This window comes from Leucoraja erinacea, chromosome 18, assembly GCF_028641065.1.
Source record: "Leucoraja erinacea ecotype New England chromosome 18, Leri_hhj_1, whole genome shotgun sequence".
NCBI lineage: Eukaryota > Metazoa > Chordata > Chondrichthyes > Rajiformes > Rajidae > Leucoraja > Leucoraja erinaceus.
Genome location: NC_073394.1, coordinates 10,300,090 through 10,317,847, shown reverse-complemented (window position 1 = coordinate 10,317,847; position 17,758 = coordinate 10,300,090). Strand labels below are relative to the sequence as shown.

The window sequence follows — 17,758 nt, the reverse complement described above, 5'->3', positions numbered from 1 at the left end:
ATTTTCAGCGCACAGGCTGTTTGGTGAATTGAAAAGTTCTTTAATTTTAACAATGCTCTTTGAATAGGTCTAATTTTGGCAGATTGGCCTCAATTTGGATTGCCTGTGTGCTAAATAAACCCTTTCCAATACTAAGAATATAACAGCTGGCCTGGCAACAACACAAAGGGACAGTTTTTGAAAGGTAGCAGGATTTAGTCAAAAGTTGAAAGCAAACCACAGAGGTTTTCTTGGATTTGTTGAACCAATGATTAATCTATCGTGGATTTTTGTACTACCTACAGAGATATGGGAGATGTACAGTTGCAAGACAATAATCCACCCATATTGTTATGTTACTGGGTTATTGACCTCTCCCGTGCTGTTTCTGTCCTTGGAACAGAGATCCGATAAAGACATTTAAAATCACAAAAGGTACAGAACTGATAGAGAGAAAAAAAACATTCTATTGCGAAGGGGTGAAGAAATATAGACAAAGAATGAAGATTGACAAATAAAAAAAAATCAATCTGACTTGAGATGTCTTTTTACAAACAAGTGGCAAGGGACTCAGATGCATTGAAAGGGCGAGAGCAGACACAACCGATCAGTCTTAAAAAACGAACTGTGTAGTTGAATGAAAAGTGAGTTTCCATGGCCACAATGATGTTCCAAATGACCATGGAAGGTCATGTTTGGACTTTAGAGACATCTAACGTCTAAACATTAGATTTAGACTTTAATCTAAGTCTAAACAAACGGTAACAGGCCCTTCAGTTCTCGAGTCCGGGCCGACCAGTGATCACCAGCTAGCACTCTCCTACACACCAGGGCCAATTTACAATTTTCTTTTACCAAAGCCATTTAGCCTGCAAACCTGCACATTTTTGGAATGCGGGAGCACCTGGAGAAAACCCACGCGATCACATGGAGAATGTACAAATTCTGTGTATATTCATCCTTTATTTGCAATGATGATCCACTGAAATGAATTATGAGTATACTCCCTGAAAATACACAGAAGTCAACAATCTGGTGCATTGTCATCCTGAGAGCAAACAGCACCTGTGGTCAGGATCAAACCCAGGTCTCTGGCGCTGTAAGGCAGCAACTCTACCACTGCGCCGTCCCGGTTTTAAAATTTTATACTTAAACCCATCCCTTCATCCCCCCCCCCCCCCCCCCCCCCCCCCCCCCCCCCCCCCCCCCGCCACCTGTCCATGTTCAGCAGCAATGCTGCCTTTTAGTTACTCCAGTACATTACGCCTCTTCCTTCGCAATCGTTCCACATGGTGCAAGTTGATACCGAGAGGAATTTAGCAAGGAAAAGTGAAGGTAAGAGCACATGATTCTAAGCACATTGTAAGCATGATGTTTTGGGTCGAGACCCTTCTTCAGACTGGAGAAGGCTCTCGACCCAAAATGTTACCCATTCCTTCTCTACAGAGATGCTGCCTGTTCCACTGTGTTATTCCAGCTTTTTGTGTTCGGTTTAAACCAGCATCTGCAGTTCCTTCCTACACATTTAATTCTAAGCAATCTTTCTTTCAGCAGCTAGAATAATTAACAACTTGGTCTGATCAACATGCAGCCCTGCCCCGATTAACTAATTAACTGAGCTTATGCAAGAATGGGAGACCCCAAGGATTACCCCCAAAAAATCTCTGCTATGTTTTCCAGAGCAAGACTCTGCAAGATCACAGCTTCAGTGGAAACAAAAGCAGAAATATGTTACAGGGTTTTGAATGAATAAGTTTATTGGCCAAGTATGTACACATACAAAGAATTTGCCTTGGTGCTCCGCTCGCAAGTAACAACACGACATGCAGTAACAATTAAGAATGGCACCTAAAACATTAAACATTATAGTTTAAACATGTGAATGAAATAAAATACCAGAGCAAAATGAGGCTACAGACTTTTGGTTATTGAGTAGAGCTACTACTCATGGAAAAAAAGCTGTTTTTATATCTGGCAGTGGCGGCTTTGACAGTCCAGAGTCGCCTTCCAGAGGGAAGTGCTTCAGAGTTTGTGTCCAGGGTGAGAGGGGTCAGAGATGATCCTACCCGCTCGCTTCCTGGCCCTTGCAGTGTACAGTTCGTCAATGGGGGGGGGGGTGTCGAGGTTGTGATGTCGTGCTTGGTGGCTGAGCCAAACCAGACCATGATGGAGAAGGCGAGGACAGACTCTACGAAGGCAGAATAGAACTGGACCATCACTGCCTGTGGCAGATTGTGTTTCCTCAGCTGCCGCAGGAAGTCCATCCTCTGTTGGGCCTTTTTGACTGTGGAGTCGATGGTGGCCCCCCATTTCATGTCCTTGGAAATAATGGTTCCAAGGAACTTAAAAGACTCCACAGATGTGACTATGGTGTTGTTGATGGTGAGTGGGGGGAAGGGGAGGGGGAGCTCTCCTAAAGTCTACTATCAATTCCACTGTCTTAAGAGCATTGAGCTCCAGGTTGTTACGAAGGCACCAGGGAGCCAGCTGTGTCAGATTCCGCCCCATCCTGGATCAGTCCAATCAAGGTTGTGTCGTCCACAAAACTGAGAAGCTTGACAGAGGCATCTGTGGAGGTGCAGTTGTTGGTGTAGAGAGAGTAAACGAGAGGAGTACGCAGCCTTGCAGTGCTCCTATGCTGAGGGTCTGCGGGTCCGAGATCTGTTTTTCCAGCCTCACATGCTGCTTCCTGTCTGTCAAGAAGTTGGTGGTCCACTGACAGAGGAGTTCAGACCCAGTCAACTGGGAGAGCTTGGAGTGTAGTAGCTCTAGCACAATGGTGTTGAATGCAGAACTAAAATCATCCAACAAAAACCTGGCGGTCTAGGTTATGGAGGATGAAGTGCAGACCTAGGTTGACTGCGTCATCACTGATCTATTGGCCCGGTATGCAAACTGCAGAGGGTTCAGCAGGGAGTTTGTGATATTTTTCAGCTATGCCAGCACAAGTCTTTCAAGGGTCTTCATGGCCACAGAGGTCAGTGTGATAGGGCTGTAGTCATTAAGACCAGGAATCCTTGTCTTTTTGGGCACAGGGACAATAGTGGACACTTTGAAGCAGGAAGGGATAGTGCAGGTTTGCAGGGACTGGTTGAAAATGTATGTGTAGACCGGTGCCAGTTGTTCAGCACAGAGCTTGAGGGTAGAGGGGGAAACATTGTCCGGTCCTGGCGATTTCCGACTTTTCTATCTTCTGAACAGCCTCTCCACCTCCTCAATTTCTATTGTTAGTGATGGAGAAGTGTACAGACTGATGTTGAGTAGCAAGGGGGTGGGTAGTAGACAAGGGCCCAATCTTTGCAGACTGGAGTCAGGCTGTAAGTTGGTGTGAAGTGGTGGTTGGGGAGGAGTGGGTGGGAAAGTGTCCAGTCTTTGCAGACTGGAGTCAGGCTGTGAGTAGGTGTGAAGTGTTGATTGGGGAGGGGGTACCAGGGTTAAGTTTCTGTTTATCGAACCTGCAGTAGAACTTATTCAGGGCATTGGTCAGCTGATGATTGTCCAAAGAGTGGAGGTTTTCCTCTTGTAGCTGGTCATTTCTTGCAAGCCCTTCCAAATTGAAGAAGAGTCACTAGCTGAGAACTTGCTCCTCAACTTCTCCGAGTACCTTTCCTTGGCAGCTCCAATTCCTCTTCTCAGCTTGTACTAGGCCTGCCTGTAGAGGTCTTCATCCCCACTCCTGTAGGCATCTATAGAATGGCGGAGCTGTTTTGAGTTTTGCTGTAAACCAGGGCATCGTTGTTGAACAAGATCTAGGTCCTAGTGGGAATGCAACTGCCCTCACAAAAGCTGACGTATGATGTCAGTGTCTGTATACTCATCAAGGCTTGTGGTTGCTTCCCTGAACATTTTCCAATCAATGCAGTCAAAGCAAGATTGTAGGTTTTCAATGCCCTCGCTTGTTCACCTTTTCATTGTTCTGACCACAGGTTTAGCAGGTTTTAGTTTCTGCCTGTAGGTCGGAATAAGGTGAACTAAACAATGATCAGAGAGACAACGAGTCACCCGGGGAACAAAGCAACATGCGTTCTTGATTGAAGTGTACCAGTGATCAAGTGTTCTCTCCCCCTTCTGGTGAGGCAGGTAACATGAAGTCTGTACTTTGGAAGCTCCCAGCTGAGGTTAGCCTTGTTAAAGTCCCCCAAAACAAGGACCATAGAGTCCGGGAAGTCACTCGTTACCCTCATTACCTGGTCAGCGAGTTGCGTTTGCGCCTCACGTACGCAGGCTTGGGGGAGGGGGGGGGGGGTGTAAACTCCAGCCAGAATAAGAGGTAAATTCCTTTGGAAAATAAAAGGGTGCTTCTCAGTGTTTTCAGTTCAGTTGGAATAGACTCAAAAGATTTGCAAATCTAACGTGGTATCAACACGACACTGCAAATAATTATCATTTATAGCTTTAATTGCTTAATAAGCACAGCTATTAGTGAGTGATATATAATTTCTTTGAACAAATGTTTTGCAGTAAAACTCTCTTAAGATTTCTGTTCAAAAGTCACATGGGGTTCATGAATTTATTAACCTGCATCTACAAGGTATTTTTAAATTGATGCTTGCAACCTAATTTTCATATTTTGGGCTGCCCCTACTTGCCTAACAAGCCACCCAGAGGTCATTTTTTGTCCTTAACATGCTATCAAAGTCGAAACTTTCTCCCCACCAATACCACGGAATTTGACCCTCTCCAAACGCACTACTGATTAACCCAGCCCCAAACAGTCCGCCAAAGGTTAACGGAAGTCCACAAGAATGCAGAATGGTCTGAAGCATGTTTTCTGTGAAGGACCGACAATTATCATGACATGGCCATAGCATGGGTCTTTTCCTCTTGAATCTTCAATCATCAATCTCTGTTGTGCCCAGTCACAGCAAGGCAAGTTGATAAAGAATTGAATCTATTTGTTTGACACCTTTGAAGGTAGACACAGTAACAACATCAAGAGAGGAAAAATAGATACATAATATATCCTTTCTGCTCTAGGATTTTGTAATTTAAAATAAATAAAGAGAATGGAAGTGTACTTTGATTTTCTTTTTCTTGTACCATACTTGTTACTGTATTATTATTATTACCTGACCAGACCTATACCATACTTTTGAATGTACATGGTACCTCTTTTACTCTGTGCCCACTAAGAAGATGAGTCATGGAAGTAGGTGACTATGGAATAAATCATGGAACTTGGCAAGGCATTAAAAATGGCTGAAGTGGTTATTTATTTATTTATTTGGGGGGGGGGGGGCTATCAACTTTAAATGAACAGAAACATTATATTGGTGAGAACTTGTGTAACTTTTCTGTTTGATATTTAAACCATCTCCTGAAAAGCATAGTAAAGACAGAGCTGTTCAAATACATCTAAAAGTCACTTTAATTGTCATCTGAGTCGCTTCCGAGCAGAGCATCCTCCTCATCAGACTTGTCACTGTCAGGGTGAGGTCCTGAGGCAGATGCGGCAGCTGGGTCTTCTCCCGTCAGGCCTCCTTGCCCTCATCCCTCCTGCATGCCACAAGCTGATGGCTGGCCGGGGACCAAGGTCCTGATGTTACTGGCATGCAGCATGATGAGGAGCTGGTCCGTCACCTGGTCGTCCTCGAGGGAACTTCAGCTGGTCCTCAGCTGCTTCAGCCGGCTGAAGCCTCGCTCAGCCTCAGCTGAACTTGCCAGTATGACAAGGACGAGGTCAAGGAGGGTGTAGATGTTGGGTAGCTCTTCTGGTGCAGGACTTCAGGAACACCATGCTGTATCACAACAACCCATTCAGCAACATGGCTGTTACTTGGTACTACACTGGAGCATTAGGGGGAGCTTCAATGCCCAAATTTCTGGTTGGGTTTCTGATGAAAAAGTGGGGAAGGACTGGTAAGCGAGAGACAGGGAAACTGAGACAGAAAGAGACAGAAAGAAAGACAGGGTCAGAGACAGGTACATGGATAGGACAGGTTTGTAGGGATATGGACCAAACGCGGGCAGGTGTGTTTGCAGTTTATCTCCCCCTCCCGTGGGGTGAGGGATTTCAGGGCCTGTCCCACTTGGGCGACATTCTCGGCGACAGCCTGCAAACAGGTTGTCACGTCGTGGTCGGGTCGTGACGCATCGTGAAGCATGTAGTTGCACGCGGTGTCTCCCTGATGCCCCAAGATTTTGGAATGTTCAAAATCCAGGAGCGACATATGAGTGTCTCATTATGTCGTGCGCCGTGTCACACGTTGACGTATGCTGTCCTGCGGGCGACGCCCTGTTAGGGTTAGGGTTAGGGACCACTGATGGGCTGTAAAATATTCTTCCTTCAATGCATGGATTTTAAACATTAATATATTAAAATTAATACAATAAAATCAATTGTGCCAATGAAAAGGTGTCTGAATCGTTCAGTTTTATTTTGTGTTGGTCTGTTTCCAGATCCAAATCAATGTCTCTACTTTTCACAGCGATGGATTCAGTGAGTGTAGACTGAACTCCCCTCTCCCCTCCACCCCCATCCCTTCTTCTATACTCCCCCCCACCCTTCTCTCCACCCCTTCTTCCCTTCCGCCCTCTTCCTCCTCCCCGCTCGACTCTTCTCCCCCTTCTCCACTCCCCCCCCTCCCCTCACATCCTCTTCTCCCATTTTCCAACCTCCCCTCCCACTTTCCCTGACACCCCCCATTTGTGGACCCAGCCTGTGACAGCTAGATCCCACTAATACTACTGCACAAAATCTACTCCACATCATCTGTTTTAGTAACATTGACTATAAGATAAATGCAGACTTTGGGAACAATACCCCCCACCTCCTCCCCGCCCCCTCGCCTTGCTTCAAAATGGGTGGTGGGTATTTATACTAGAGCAGGTGCCTTATCCTTGTTCCCTGCCTTGCCCTGTGGAGTTGCTGCTTGTGTGTGAACCAGTGGCTCAGGCAGTGGATTGGCGCTCAACACCGCTGCAAATTGTTCTGTTGCTGTTGTTCGCTGAACGGGCCTGTCCCACATTGTGATTTTTTCGCCGACTGCGGCGCGTCAGTGACTGACGCCCTTTAAAACCATCACGGACGCTCCGCGGTCGCCGGAAAAAAAATAAATCGCAAAGTGGGACAGGCCCTTAGAGGGAACAACAGCAACAGAAGAATTTGCAGTCGAGTGCCAATCCACTGCCTGAGCCACTGGTTCACAAACAAGCAGCAACTCCACAGGGCACGGAAGAGAACAAGGTTAAGGCAGGAGCTCTCTGAGAAACGGCGGCACGGTTTGCATCAGGCCGTCCGCTGTCCACAAGCTGGGCAAAATGACTCGGCTTTTAGGTTGCCCGGCGGAACTTTAGGTGGCCATTGGCACCTGGGCAACCGTTAATTTCGAGCCCTGTATAGTCACAGGGAGAAGGTGCAAACTCCACACAGATAGCACCTGAGATCAGGGTCAAACCCGGATCTCTGGCGCTGTGAGGCAGCAGCCTCGCTGTACAATTCTCACTCTTTCTTCCGTGACCAGATCATCAACTGGGATTAAATGGGGATCCAAAGTGAACTTGTAAACGCCAACTGAATGGGTTAACAGGTCCATGACAAACCAGTCTATCTAAAATGACAGCCTGACACAACACTGAAACATGCACTCAGTAAAACCTCTGTGCTTTCCTAGTTCTGGAAAATGTAAACACAACCTCCCTTGTTTTTGTTGGGCAATGCTGTTTAAGTACTTAGGATTTTTTTCTTTTAAATGCATCTGCTAACAAACCCCTTCCACCTTGATGACTGTATAGCCACCCTCTAGCATATCGCAGAGTTCAGCATAAAACTATCAACACACCCGCCAAGACAAGACTGTTGCCGTGCAACTGCATTGGGTAAACAAAGGCATTGATCATAACTACTGTGCTTAGAGCTGATAACAAAAGAAAGCAAGCAATCGGATTATCTTTGTACCGGGACACAATGTGCCACATGATATATTGGTCAATTACAGAACACATAGGAGCACTGGTACTTTGAGTCACCCAAGTTATAAGACTCACACATACATATACGTGCACATGAAGGGTGCACATGCGCACAAATACACACACTCTGTCGGATGAACCTTGCTAGAGAAAATGACAGATAAACTAATCAATCGCATCAATCTGCTGATCAAAATGATTGATATAGAAATACGCAGACATGATAGTGAGGAAGCAGCATATTTATCCCATTGGAAGAAATTAGGAAATGTTAGATGTCTCAGGGGACTTAAAGCTGGGTTATTCCCACTAGGCCGATGAGCTGCATCTCAGGCTTGACAAGTGACGAGATTGCTAGAAACAGAGACATCCAAACAGAGACTTCTTTATTGTGTACAGTTGAGGTGCAAGATGACTGGAGGACTACAAATATGGCACCTTTATTTAAGCAAGCCTGCAGGAATCAATCAGGTAATTACATACCTGTAAGTTTATCACCAATGGAAAATATTTTGAGGGACATGATTAATCAACACTTGGAAAGATAGGGAGTTCTGGTCACCAGGCTACAAGAAGGTCATGACTGCACTAGAGAGGGTGCAGAGGAGATCCAAAATGATAATAATTAGGATGGACCATTTCAGTAACTTCGAGATACTGGATAGGGTCGCTTTATTTTCCTTGGAGCAGATGCTATTGTGGACATCAAATTGAGGAATACAAAATTGTAATGGTCATAGATAGGATAGAAAGTGAGATAATTGTTTCTTGTAGCAAAAGTTTCTATAAAATAGAGAGCATAGGTTTAAGGTAAGAAGTAAGAAATTAAAAACAGGACCCGAGGAAGACAGAAAGCTGGAATGCACTAGGAAGGAACTGCAGATGTGGTTTCTACCGAAGGTAGACATAAAGTGCTGTTGTTACTTAGCGAGTCTGGCATCATCTCTGGACAAAAAGAATGGGCGACGTTTCAGTCTGAAGAAGGGTTCTAACCAGAAACGTCACATCCTTTTTCTCCAGGGATGCTGCCTGACCTGCTGAGTTACTCCAGCATTTTATAACCACCTTTGGTTTAAACCACATCTGCAGTTCCTTCCTAGTGCATTCTAGCTTTCTGTCTTCCTCGGGTCCTATTTTTAATTTCTCACTTCGGGCTGCCTGAGGGGATGGTGGAGGCAGACACCAACTCTCACAAACATTTAATAAGTACTCCAGATGAGATGGCATGAAATGCAAGGGACCAAGTGCTAGAAAATAGGATCTGTACAGATGGGTACTAATGGTAGGCAGGGACACGGTGTATCAAAAGGCTTGGTTCTGTGCTGCATGACTAATTATCCCTATTGTGCAAAGTAGACATAATCATGTTCACTAGCTTTGTTTTCCTATCCCTTCAATCTAGAGCATAGAAAAGTATGGTATAAGGACAGACCCTTTGACCCACAAAGTATGTGCCGGACATGAAACTAATCCCTGCTGCCTGATCTATATCCCTCATCCCCGGCATCTCTGTGTGCCTATCTAAAAGCTGCTTAAAGGCCACTACCGTATCTGCTTACACCATCACCCCAGGCATCTAATATGAAATACTAAAGATGCACACAAAAATTTGGAGTAACACGGTGCGTCAGGCAGCATCTATGGCAAAAAAGGATAGGTGACGTTTCGGGTCACATACTGTGAATCACATACTGTTACAGCTCCTGTCAGAGGCAGCAAAACAGCTTGAGTATACTGCCTCAGCTTTGCAATCACTCATATTTAACCTTGTGCCGACACTCCTCTCATTGCAGTTGCAAAAGACTCATTTGAGTTTAGCTCATCGTGAACTTGAAACTTTTTCCAACTCAAAATGCAAGTTCACCTCCAAACGTCTCCTGGAACAAGAGTGCATCTCAGGCCACTAAAATGCGATGCATGCAAATACACAAACACATTCAGCTTCAACCGGTTACGTTCTGTGCAGCTCATCCACTTGTAGCAGAAACAAGTGATCCCGGTTAAACAAATCTTTTTGGATCTGGGTGGATGAAACTTGCTCATACTCAGCCAACTCCTCAAAGACAGGAGAGTAGAAACTGAGGTAATGAAGATGCTTAAAAACAACTATTCTACAACAGAATGCTATTAAAGCTTGTGGTAACGTTTTCTGTTTTGAATTTAAACCATCTACGCTTTTCACAATCATTAAACCAAAGGCAGAAAGGGAAGGAGTCAAATCCTCCTTACTCTAATCAACCCGGAGTGAACACAAAGCCATCACAGGATTACAGGTTCAGTGATTGCCCTCAATATGGTGGGTGACCAAAAACAGGCAGTTCTGGCATGCTCAGGCCACCACGGGCTATTACCTCTGACTCAGAGGCACGGGTTGAATTTAAACAACACTTACACCCGACATCAGAAAGACAGAGAGAAACTTTTCAGAATACCAAAGGTTCTTTTCATTTCACTCCCCCTCTCCTCACCCTTTAGTCTCCTTTTCCCTTTTAGCCTTTGTCGCTTACTCCACCATCTGTCAACCAACTTCTCCATCACCTGTATCACCTACTACTTGCCAAGCTTTGTCCAGCCCCCATCTCTCTTTACCAGCTTTCTTCTCTCTCCAACCCCCATCCCGCTACAATTAGTCTGAAGGATCCTGACCTCAAACATCGCCTGTCCATTTCCCTCCACAGATGCTGCCTGACCCACTGAGTTCATCCAGCACTTTGTTTTTTTCCCCTCAAGCTTCCAGCATCTACAGCTCTGTGTGCGTTTATTCAAATGACCAATCTCTCCAGCGGTATGGGGATTGCATTGTTAACCGAGTAATCCCAATGCCAGCATCGTGACGCGGTGCTAGCGTAGCTGCCTTACAGTGCCAGACACGGGTTCAATCCTGACTACGGGTGCTTGTCTGTACGGAGTTTGTCCGTTCTCCCCGTGACCTGCGTGGTTTTTTTTCCAGGATCTCCTGTTTCCTGCCGCACTCCAAAGACTTATAGGTTTGTAGATAAATTGGCTTGGTAAAATTGTAAATTGTCCCAAGTATGTGTAGGATAGTGTTAGTGTGTGGGGAATCGCTGGTTGGTGCGGACTCGGTGGGCCGAAGGGCCTGTTTCCGCGCTGTATATCTAAACTAAACTGGTTATCTCAGTTTATGGATTGCAAATGTCTCTGCAAGGGCTTTCAGAATCAATTTTAGCTCCAAAATGTCTGAAAATGAACTGTGGCTTTCAGTTGAGTTGGCCCTTAAGCCGTTAGCTAGCCACAAATTAACTAGTTCCTCACCAGCCCTCCTTAACTGGTCTGGGCCTAGACTTAGCTATGCATACACACTGAGGTGACTGACATGAACCACTGCAGGGTAAAATAAATATTCTCCAGAAACTACTTATCCAACTGTTACGATGCTACTACCTTTAACAGCTATCCTCTAAAATGCCCAACTAGGGGCAGATAACTGCTGACTTTAACAGAGGCACGTATTCCTTGCAAATTATATTGTTAGGATCATATTACTGCCTTCCCACAGCCTCCTCAACAGCAGGTGTGCCCATCTACATGTAGATAATGCAATCTGAAACCAGTCATTTACAGTTGAATTCTGCATTATAGGAAGCAAGAAGCGATTGAGCCCTGCCACTGCACTTACGTTGAAAGCTTCTTGTAATTTAACCGGATACTTGCTGGTTCTAACGCCCAGCTGTGCCAATGGAGCAGGCCCAAACAGCTGATGCAGCAAAAGCACTTTAACCCTCCATGTCCTGAACACCTTTGGCAAATAGAACACAACTCTGCAGTAAACACTGCTAGTATTTCAACTCCTTCAAGACTTGCTCAGTTCAAGTAGGCAGTACTTTGACTTGCATACATCCACTGAGGATTAGCAGCACATCTGTCAGGTAACGACATGGGTTTCATGACAAAAGTCAAGTGTGGAAGACACCCAAATCTTCAACACAGGAAACAACAACCGTTTTACACTTCTTTATAAAGGGCACCAAACGACTATTTTCTTCGTCCAGTTCCCCATAGTGATAAACACACTGATATTCTTGCAACTTGCTCTTCCCCTCAACATCACCAATAATGCTCCCACGAAATTACATTTATACCATCAGCCCAAACCAACAAAATAATTTAACAGAACAGGAACAATCTACTCCAACCCAATGGCATGTGATGCTCATCATGTTTGTGTTGCATACTCCCCTTTATCTTGATCTGCTGGTTTATCTTTCTGTTCCAATCTTTACTTTTCAAAATAAAGATTTGCATTTAGATCTCGGCTTTCTTGACCTCATTATGTTCCAAATGTTCACAACCTAATTAAGTATTTGTAGGAAGGAACTGCAGATGCTGGTTTCTCTCGAAGAGAGACACAAAATGCTGGAGTACCTCAGTGAGTCTGAAGAAGTGTTCCAACCCGAAATGTCACCTATTCTTTTTCTCCAGAGTTACTGCCTGACCTGCAGAGTTACTCTAACATTTTGTGTCTGTCTTAAATATTTGTAAATGTCACAGTTATAAGCATAGGAAACATGCAAAATAAGCGCCAACAAAAAACTAATTTTATGCACTCGGTATTTTCGTAATAATTTTGATTTTCCTTTGGTGATCAAAGCTAGAATAACATCATCTTCCTATCTCGACTGTGAAGAATCAATGTTCCAAAATGCCAAACAGTAGGTATAATGCTCGGCAGCCAGTGAACTGAATACTGTGATGGTGTAACAGGCCTGGCATTCTCACTAAGGTTGTTTGCAGCCTGCTGACCTAAGGTCAGAGTTCAAATGGCAGCGACTGGAATATGTTGGACTGCACTAGAAAAGCTTTGCACTGTATCTCACCGCACGTGACAACAATACACCAATACCAAAACCCTCCATTGCGCTCCCATTGTCAATGAGCAGCAATGTATTGAATGGTGATGTCAACAAAGCAATATTCCTCACAGTTCAAGTGAATGCAATAGAGGCAGACCATGAACCAAACTATGCTCATTTGCTACTCATGCTAAAACTCTGCTGAGAAACAAACTGACAGGTAGAGGAAGCTCAAGCCAACAACCCAAGAAACCCCACAAAAACGAAGGGGAGGGAACTTCCTTCTCTTGTCGTAGGCCAGGTCAACTTACGGCATGTGGGGAAAGCAACTTTTAGACTTTAGAGATACAGCGTGGAAACAGTCCCTTTGGTCCACCGAGTCCGCGCAGACCAGCGAGCGCCTCCTGCACTAGAACTAGGGGCAAGTTATAATTTTACCCTAGCCAAATTAGCCTACAAATATGTACGCCTTTGGAGTGTGGGAGGAAACCGAAGCACCGGAGAAAACCCACGCGGTCGCAGGGAGAACGTACAATCTACATACAGGTAGCACTCGTAGTCGGGATCAAACCTGGGTCTCTGGTGCTGGATAGCTGCAACTCTACCTCTGTGCCCATTTGTATACACTTGTCCGTATACACAACCTTGCTTTACAAGCCACAGCTTCAAATTCGACAGGTTTGAACATTTAAAACTGCTTACATTTCACCACCAGAAGCTCTCTTGCATTGCAACAAAGAATCCTCTCCAATCTACAGCTTTACATTTGGTTCCTTTTACAACCGGATAAGGGAAGAAAGATGGGTCCAGCCTTACACGCCCCCGGTCAACGGCAACAAAGTCAGGGGCCAGAGACCCTCTGCAAACCCTTTTCCGAATACAACTGTAACAGAGTCACTTTTCAGCAAGTGCAGCTGTCAGGTCAACATGAACAGAGGGATCATCCCCACCCCCTTCAGCAATCACCATTCTCTCTACCCCCACCCCCAGCAAGCAGCTGGCTAAAAACTCACAGAAATAACACATGGACTTCTTTTCACCCGTTAACTGACCTTCTCAAATCGAAAAAAATAAAAATTTCAGCCCCGACTGAAGGCAAGGAGCCTCAGCCCTTTCAGTTGTATTCCATTCCTGGTCGATCCAGAGCTTTAAAGAATGCTTTCCTGGAATGAGTTCCTGTGTATGTCGCTACTCAATGACCCAGATCTCAATGGAAAAAGGAAGCCCAGAATCTCCGATGCAGAAGGAAAAAATTAAAATACAGTGTTTCAAAACCTTCAGCGACATTTACCTCCGTGCGACAGCACGAGAGCAGCTTTCTCCGTGCTTGCTGATATCCAGGCATCGGAAAGATCCACAAATTACCAATGACTGGCACACCACCAGATTGTAAATCTACCTGCTGGCTGATCTAACTCGGACTTGTGTTTCTTTCTGGAACGTTCTATGCGAGTTTACGAGAAAAGAAAGACTCATTTTCAGGGACGAGGTGGAACAGGTCTGATCGGGATCCCGGAGTTCGCCTCAGTCTCCAGAATCACCGCACTCCCCACCGAGCCCCTTCTTCCACCGCCACGGACATTCCCACGAGCGCCCGAGAGCTGACAAACAGCCAGCTTTTCAGTGCAACCCGAAACCTCATCCATCAGACGGTAGCTTGCAGGAGTCACACAGCGTTGTGTGCTAACATGAGATCATATTTAAAGTAAACTGCCCAGCAAGACACAAATCTGGCTTCACATCCCATTTAAAACACTGCACATTTAACATGCTTCGAAAACTATGTTTCACGGTCTGAGAACATGCACAGCAGCAGAATAGTTAACGAACAAGGTGTACTCGGAACAAGATATTCGTGGAGGTCATCTCGTTTCAGGGTGCCTTTCTGCCTGCCGTTGTTGATTTACTAGCATGCCACGAGCAAATGTTGTTGCACACGAGCAAATGTTTTCCGCAGCAAGAGCACCATATCCCATCTGGATAGCAGCCTTATTAGGGCACGAGTTGGGGCCAGGTAGGTAGGTCCGCTATCTGGCCAATGCAGTAACACTCAACAGTCCCGGAGAAGACCCCACTGCAGCTGACATTCACAAACGGTTCAGGGGAAAGCGGTTTGTTTTTCTTAAACAGTGGTTCCTAGCAGGTTCGTACACTAAATATAAAGATGGGCACATCTACTGGAGTTTTAAAACTTGGTAAAAAGGGGCAGAGAGCGGGGGGGGAGGGGGGGAGATGGCAAGGGGGGGCAGGGGATCATGGGCATCGTGGGGTGTTGCTTGCGGCAGATCGGGGTGAGGGACGTGGAGGTTGGATCATGGGGTGTGGGGAGGAGGGTCAAGGGAGCGCAGGGGTCACAGGAGCGGGGGAGTCAAGGGGGACAGGGACTGAGGTTATGAGGGACAGGAGGTATGTAGGATTGGTAAGGGTCATGGAGGGCAGACGGAGGGTGGTGAGGAGGGTAATGAAGTGGGGGAGTACATGGGAGAGAGATCACGGAAAGTGCGGGGCTTTGTGTGGGGATCAGGGTTGTTAAAAGGGAGGGTGGAGGCGGATAGGTGCAAGGTGGGTTGGGAGAGGGGAATGGGGAGGTCAGAGGAATGGGGGGTGACGGGCAAGGGCAGTAAGAGGGAGAGAGGCAGTGGGAGATGCGGTGCTGGGGAGTGGGGGTCTGGGGGAGAGGGAATCAGGAGTGGGACAGAGGGGTAGTTGGAGAAGGGAGGATCAGGGGTGGGGGAGAGGTGATCGGGGGTGCGGGAAAGGATTAGGGGGATTAGGAGAGGGCGGGGGGGGGGGGAGAGGGAAGAGTGGAATGGGGAGCAGCGTGGGGGGGGGGGAGGGTGGGGGGAGAAAGTGTGGCAGTGAGTGAGATAATGGGGCAGGGGGAGTAGTTGGAGAAAGGATCCGGGTGGGAGAGAGGGGATCGGGGTGGGGGAGAGGGGATCGGGGTGGCGGAGAGGGCGGGGGAAGAGTGGAGAGAAAGTTAGGCGGTGGGATAATTGGGCTGGGGGTGCTGAAGATTTTGGAGAAAGGGGCAGAGGGTGAAGAGAGGGAGGCTGGATGAGTGGGGAGGGAAGTGTCAGACCACCATGGAGTCCCTTGTTCACCTTGACACATACCCCCCCCCAACCGGGCCGACTCTTACCTTGGCGGGAGGCAGGATCGCCGAGCGGGAGCCGCGGGCCCGGTGCCCGGTGCCGGTCCGACAGCTGCTGCCGCCGCCGCCACCGATCCGGAGCCGAGCCCGCGCCATTGCCCCCTCAACCCGCTGCCGCCATCGCGGAGCGGGAGCGGGGCCGCCCGGCCTGTCCCCGGCCCCGAGCCTCAGCCGCACCGCCCGCTCGGCCGCCCCATACACGGTGCGCGGAGGGAGGTCGGTGAGGGGCTCAGAGGGGGAAAGGGAAGGCGGCGCCGCTCGGCCGCCGATCGCTGATCCACCACAACATGTCCGCCTGAGGCCGTGCACTGCGCCTGCGCGCGCCGGGGCTCGGGGAGGGGGGGGGGGAGGGGGGCCCGGGGAGGGGCGGGGCCCGGTGAGGGGCGGGGCTCGGGGAGGGGCGGGGCCCGGGGGGAGGGGCCAATAGAGGGGGCGGGTCAGAAGAGGGGGGCGTGACCTGCGCGTGGAGGTGGGGCCTGGGTTTGCGTCAGTGGGTGCGGCCAATACGCCCAGCGTTGTGGGCGGGGCCAAGGCTTGCGTCAGGGCCCATCCACCATGGAGGGGCGTTACTCGGAGACAGGCGTTGCCAAGTGGGGCGTTGCTAGGTGAGACGTTGTTGGGAGATTGGTGTGAGGTGCGGGCGTTACTAGGTGGGGAGCATTGCTAGGTGGGGTGTTGCTACGGAGGAGATGCTCCTCGTTGCTAGGTGGGGCATTGCTAGGAGGGGGGTTTGCTAAGGGATGGGCGTTGGTAGGGGGGACGCTGCTAGGTGGGGCGTTGCTAGGTGGGCCGTTGCTACGGAGGAGATGCTCCTCGTTGCTAGGTGGGGCATTGCAGGGGAGGAGATGCTCCTCGTTGCTAGGAGGGGTGTTGCTAGGGAGGAGATGCTCCTCGTTGCTAGGTGGGGCATTGCTAGGAGGGGTGTTGCTAGGAGGATGCTCCTCGTTGCTAGGTGGGGCATTGCAGGGGAGGAGTTGCTCCTCATTGCTAGGTGGGGCGTTGCTAGGATGGGGTGTTACTGGGGAGGGGTGTTGCTAGGTGGGGCCGTGGGGTGTTACTACGAGGAGTGTTGCTCAGAGGGGTCGTTGCTAGGAGGGGCATTGCTAGGAGACAAGCGTTGCTGGGAGACAGATGTTGCTAGGTGGGGCGTTGCAAGGAGTCAGGCGTCGATAGGTGGAGTGTTGCTAGGAGACAGGCGTTGCTAGGTGGAGCGTTGCTAGGACACAGGCGTTGCTAGGTGGAGCGTTACTAGGAGACAGGCATTGCTAGGCCGGGTGTTGTTAAGAGACAGGCAGGGCAGGTAGGAGCAAAGATCGTATAGCGAAGATCTATAAGATCTTTTGGTAGGAGTGGTTCTAGCCAGAGGCAGAGTTAGGTCATGAGCAGGGTGAGGTGCAGGAGGAAAAGCATCTAATATTTCGCTTGGGCAGCTTACAACCTAGCTGTATGAATTTTGATTTCTCTAACGTCTTGTGTGTCCCCCTCTCCCTATCCCTCCCCACCCAAGTCGTACTAGCTTCAAAGTTGTCTTGTTGAGTCTCATTGTCTGTAACCCGTTTTCACCTAGCACACAGCTAACAATGGCCTGTTTCCTTGATCATCATTACTTTTTTGCATAACTTTCATTAATTTGTTCTATATCTCTCTATATCACCGTCTATATCTCTCGTTTCCCTTTCCCCTGACTCTCAGTCTGAAGAAAGGTCCTGACCCGAAATGTCATCCATTCCTTTTCTCCAGAGATGCTGTCTGACCCGCTGAGTTACTCCAGCTCTTTGTGGCTATCTGAGGTACAGATACATTGAAAATCTTGCTTGCAGCAGCATCAGTTTAGTTTAGTTTAATTTAGTTTATTGTCATGTGTGAACAGCTTTTGTTACGTGCTATCCAGTCAGCAGAAAGA

The 17,758-nt window shown here is 47.7% G+C and overlaps 1 protein-coding gene across 4 annotated transcripts in view; it reads right to left on the bottom strand.

The window, feature by feature from the left end:
- The window catches only part of LOC129705630 (homeodomain-interacting protein kinase 3-like), a 151,202-nt gene extending 135,048 nt beyond the window's left edge, over positions 1 to 16,154 (bottom strand). For 2 of the 4 annotated variants that reach the window (XM_055649275.1, XM_055649278.1), the window contains exon 1: positions 15,844 to 16,154. The gene's annotated coding sequence lies outside the window, so the exon portion shown is untranslated. Of the gene's footprint in view, positions 1 to 13,992; positions 14,327 to 15,843 lie in introns of those variants that run through there. The other 2 variants (XM_055649277.1, XM_055649276.1) reach the window with 2 other exon arrangements.
- Between the last annotated feature and the right edge of the window lie 1,604 nt (positions 16,155 to 17,758).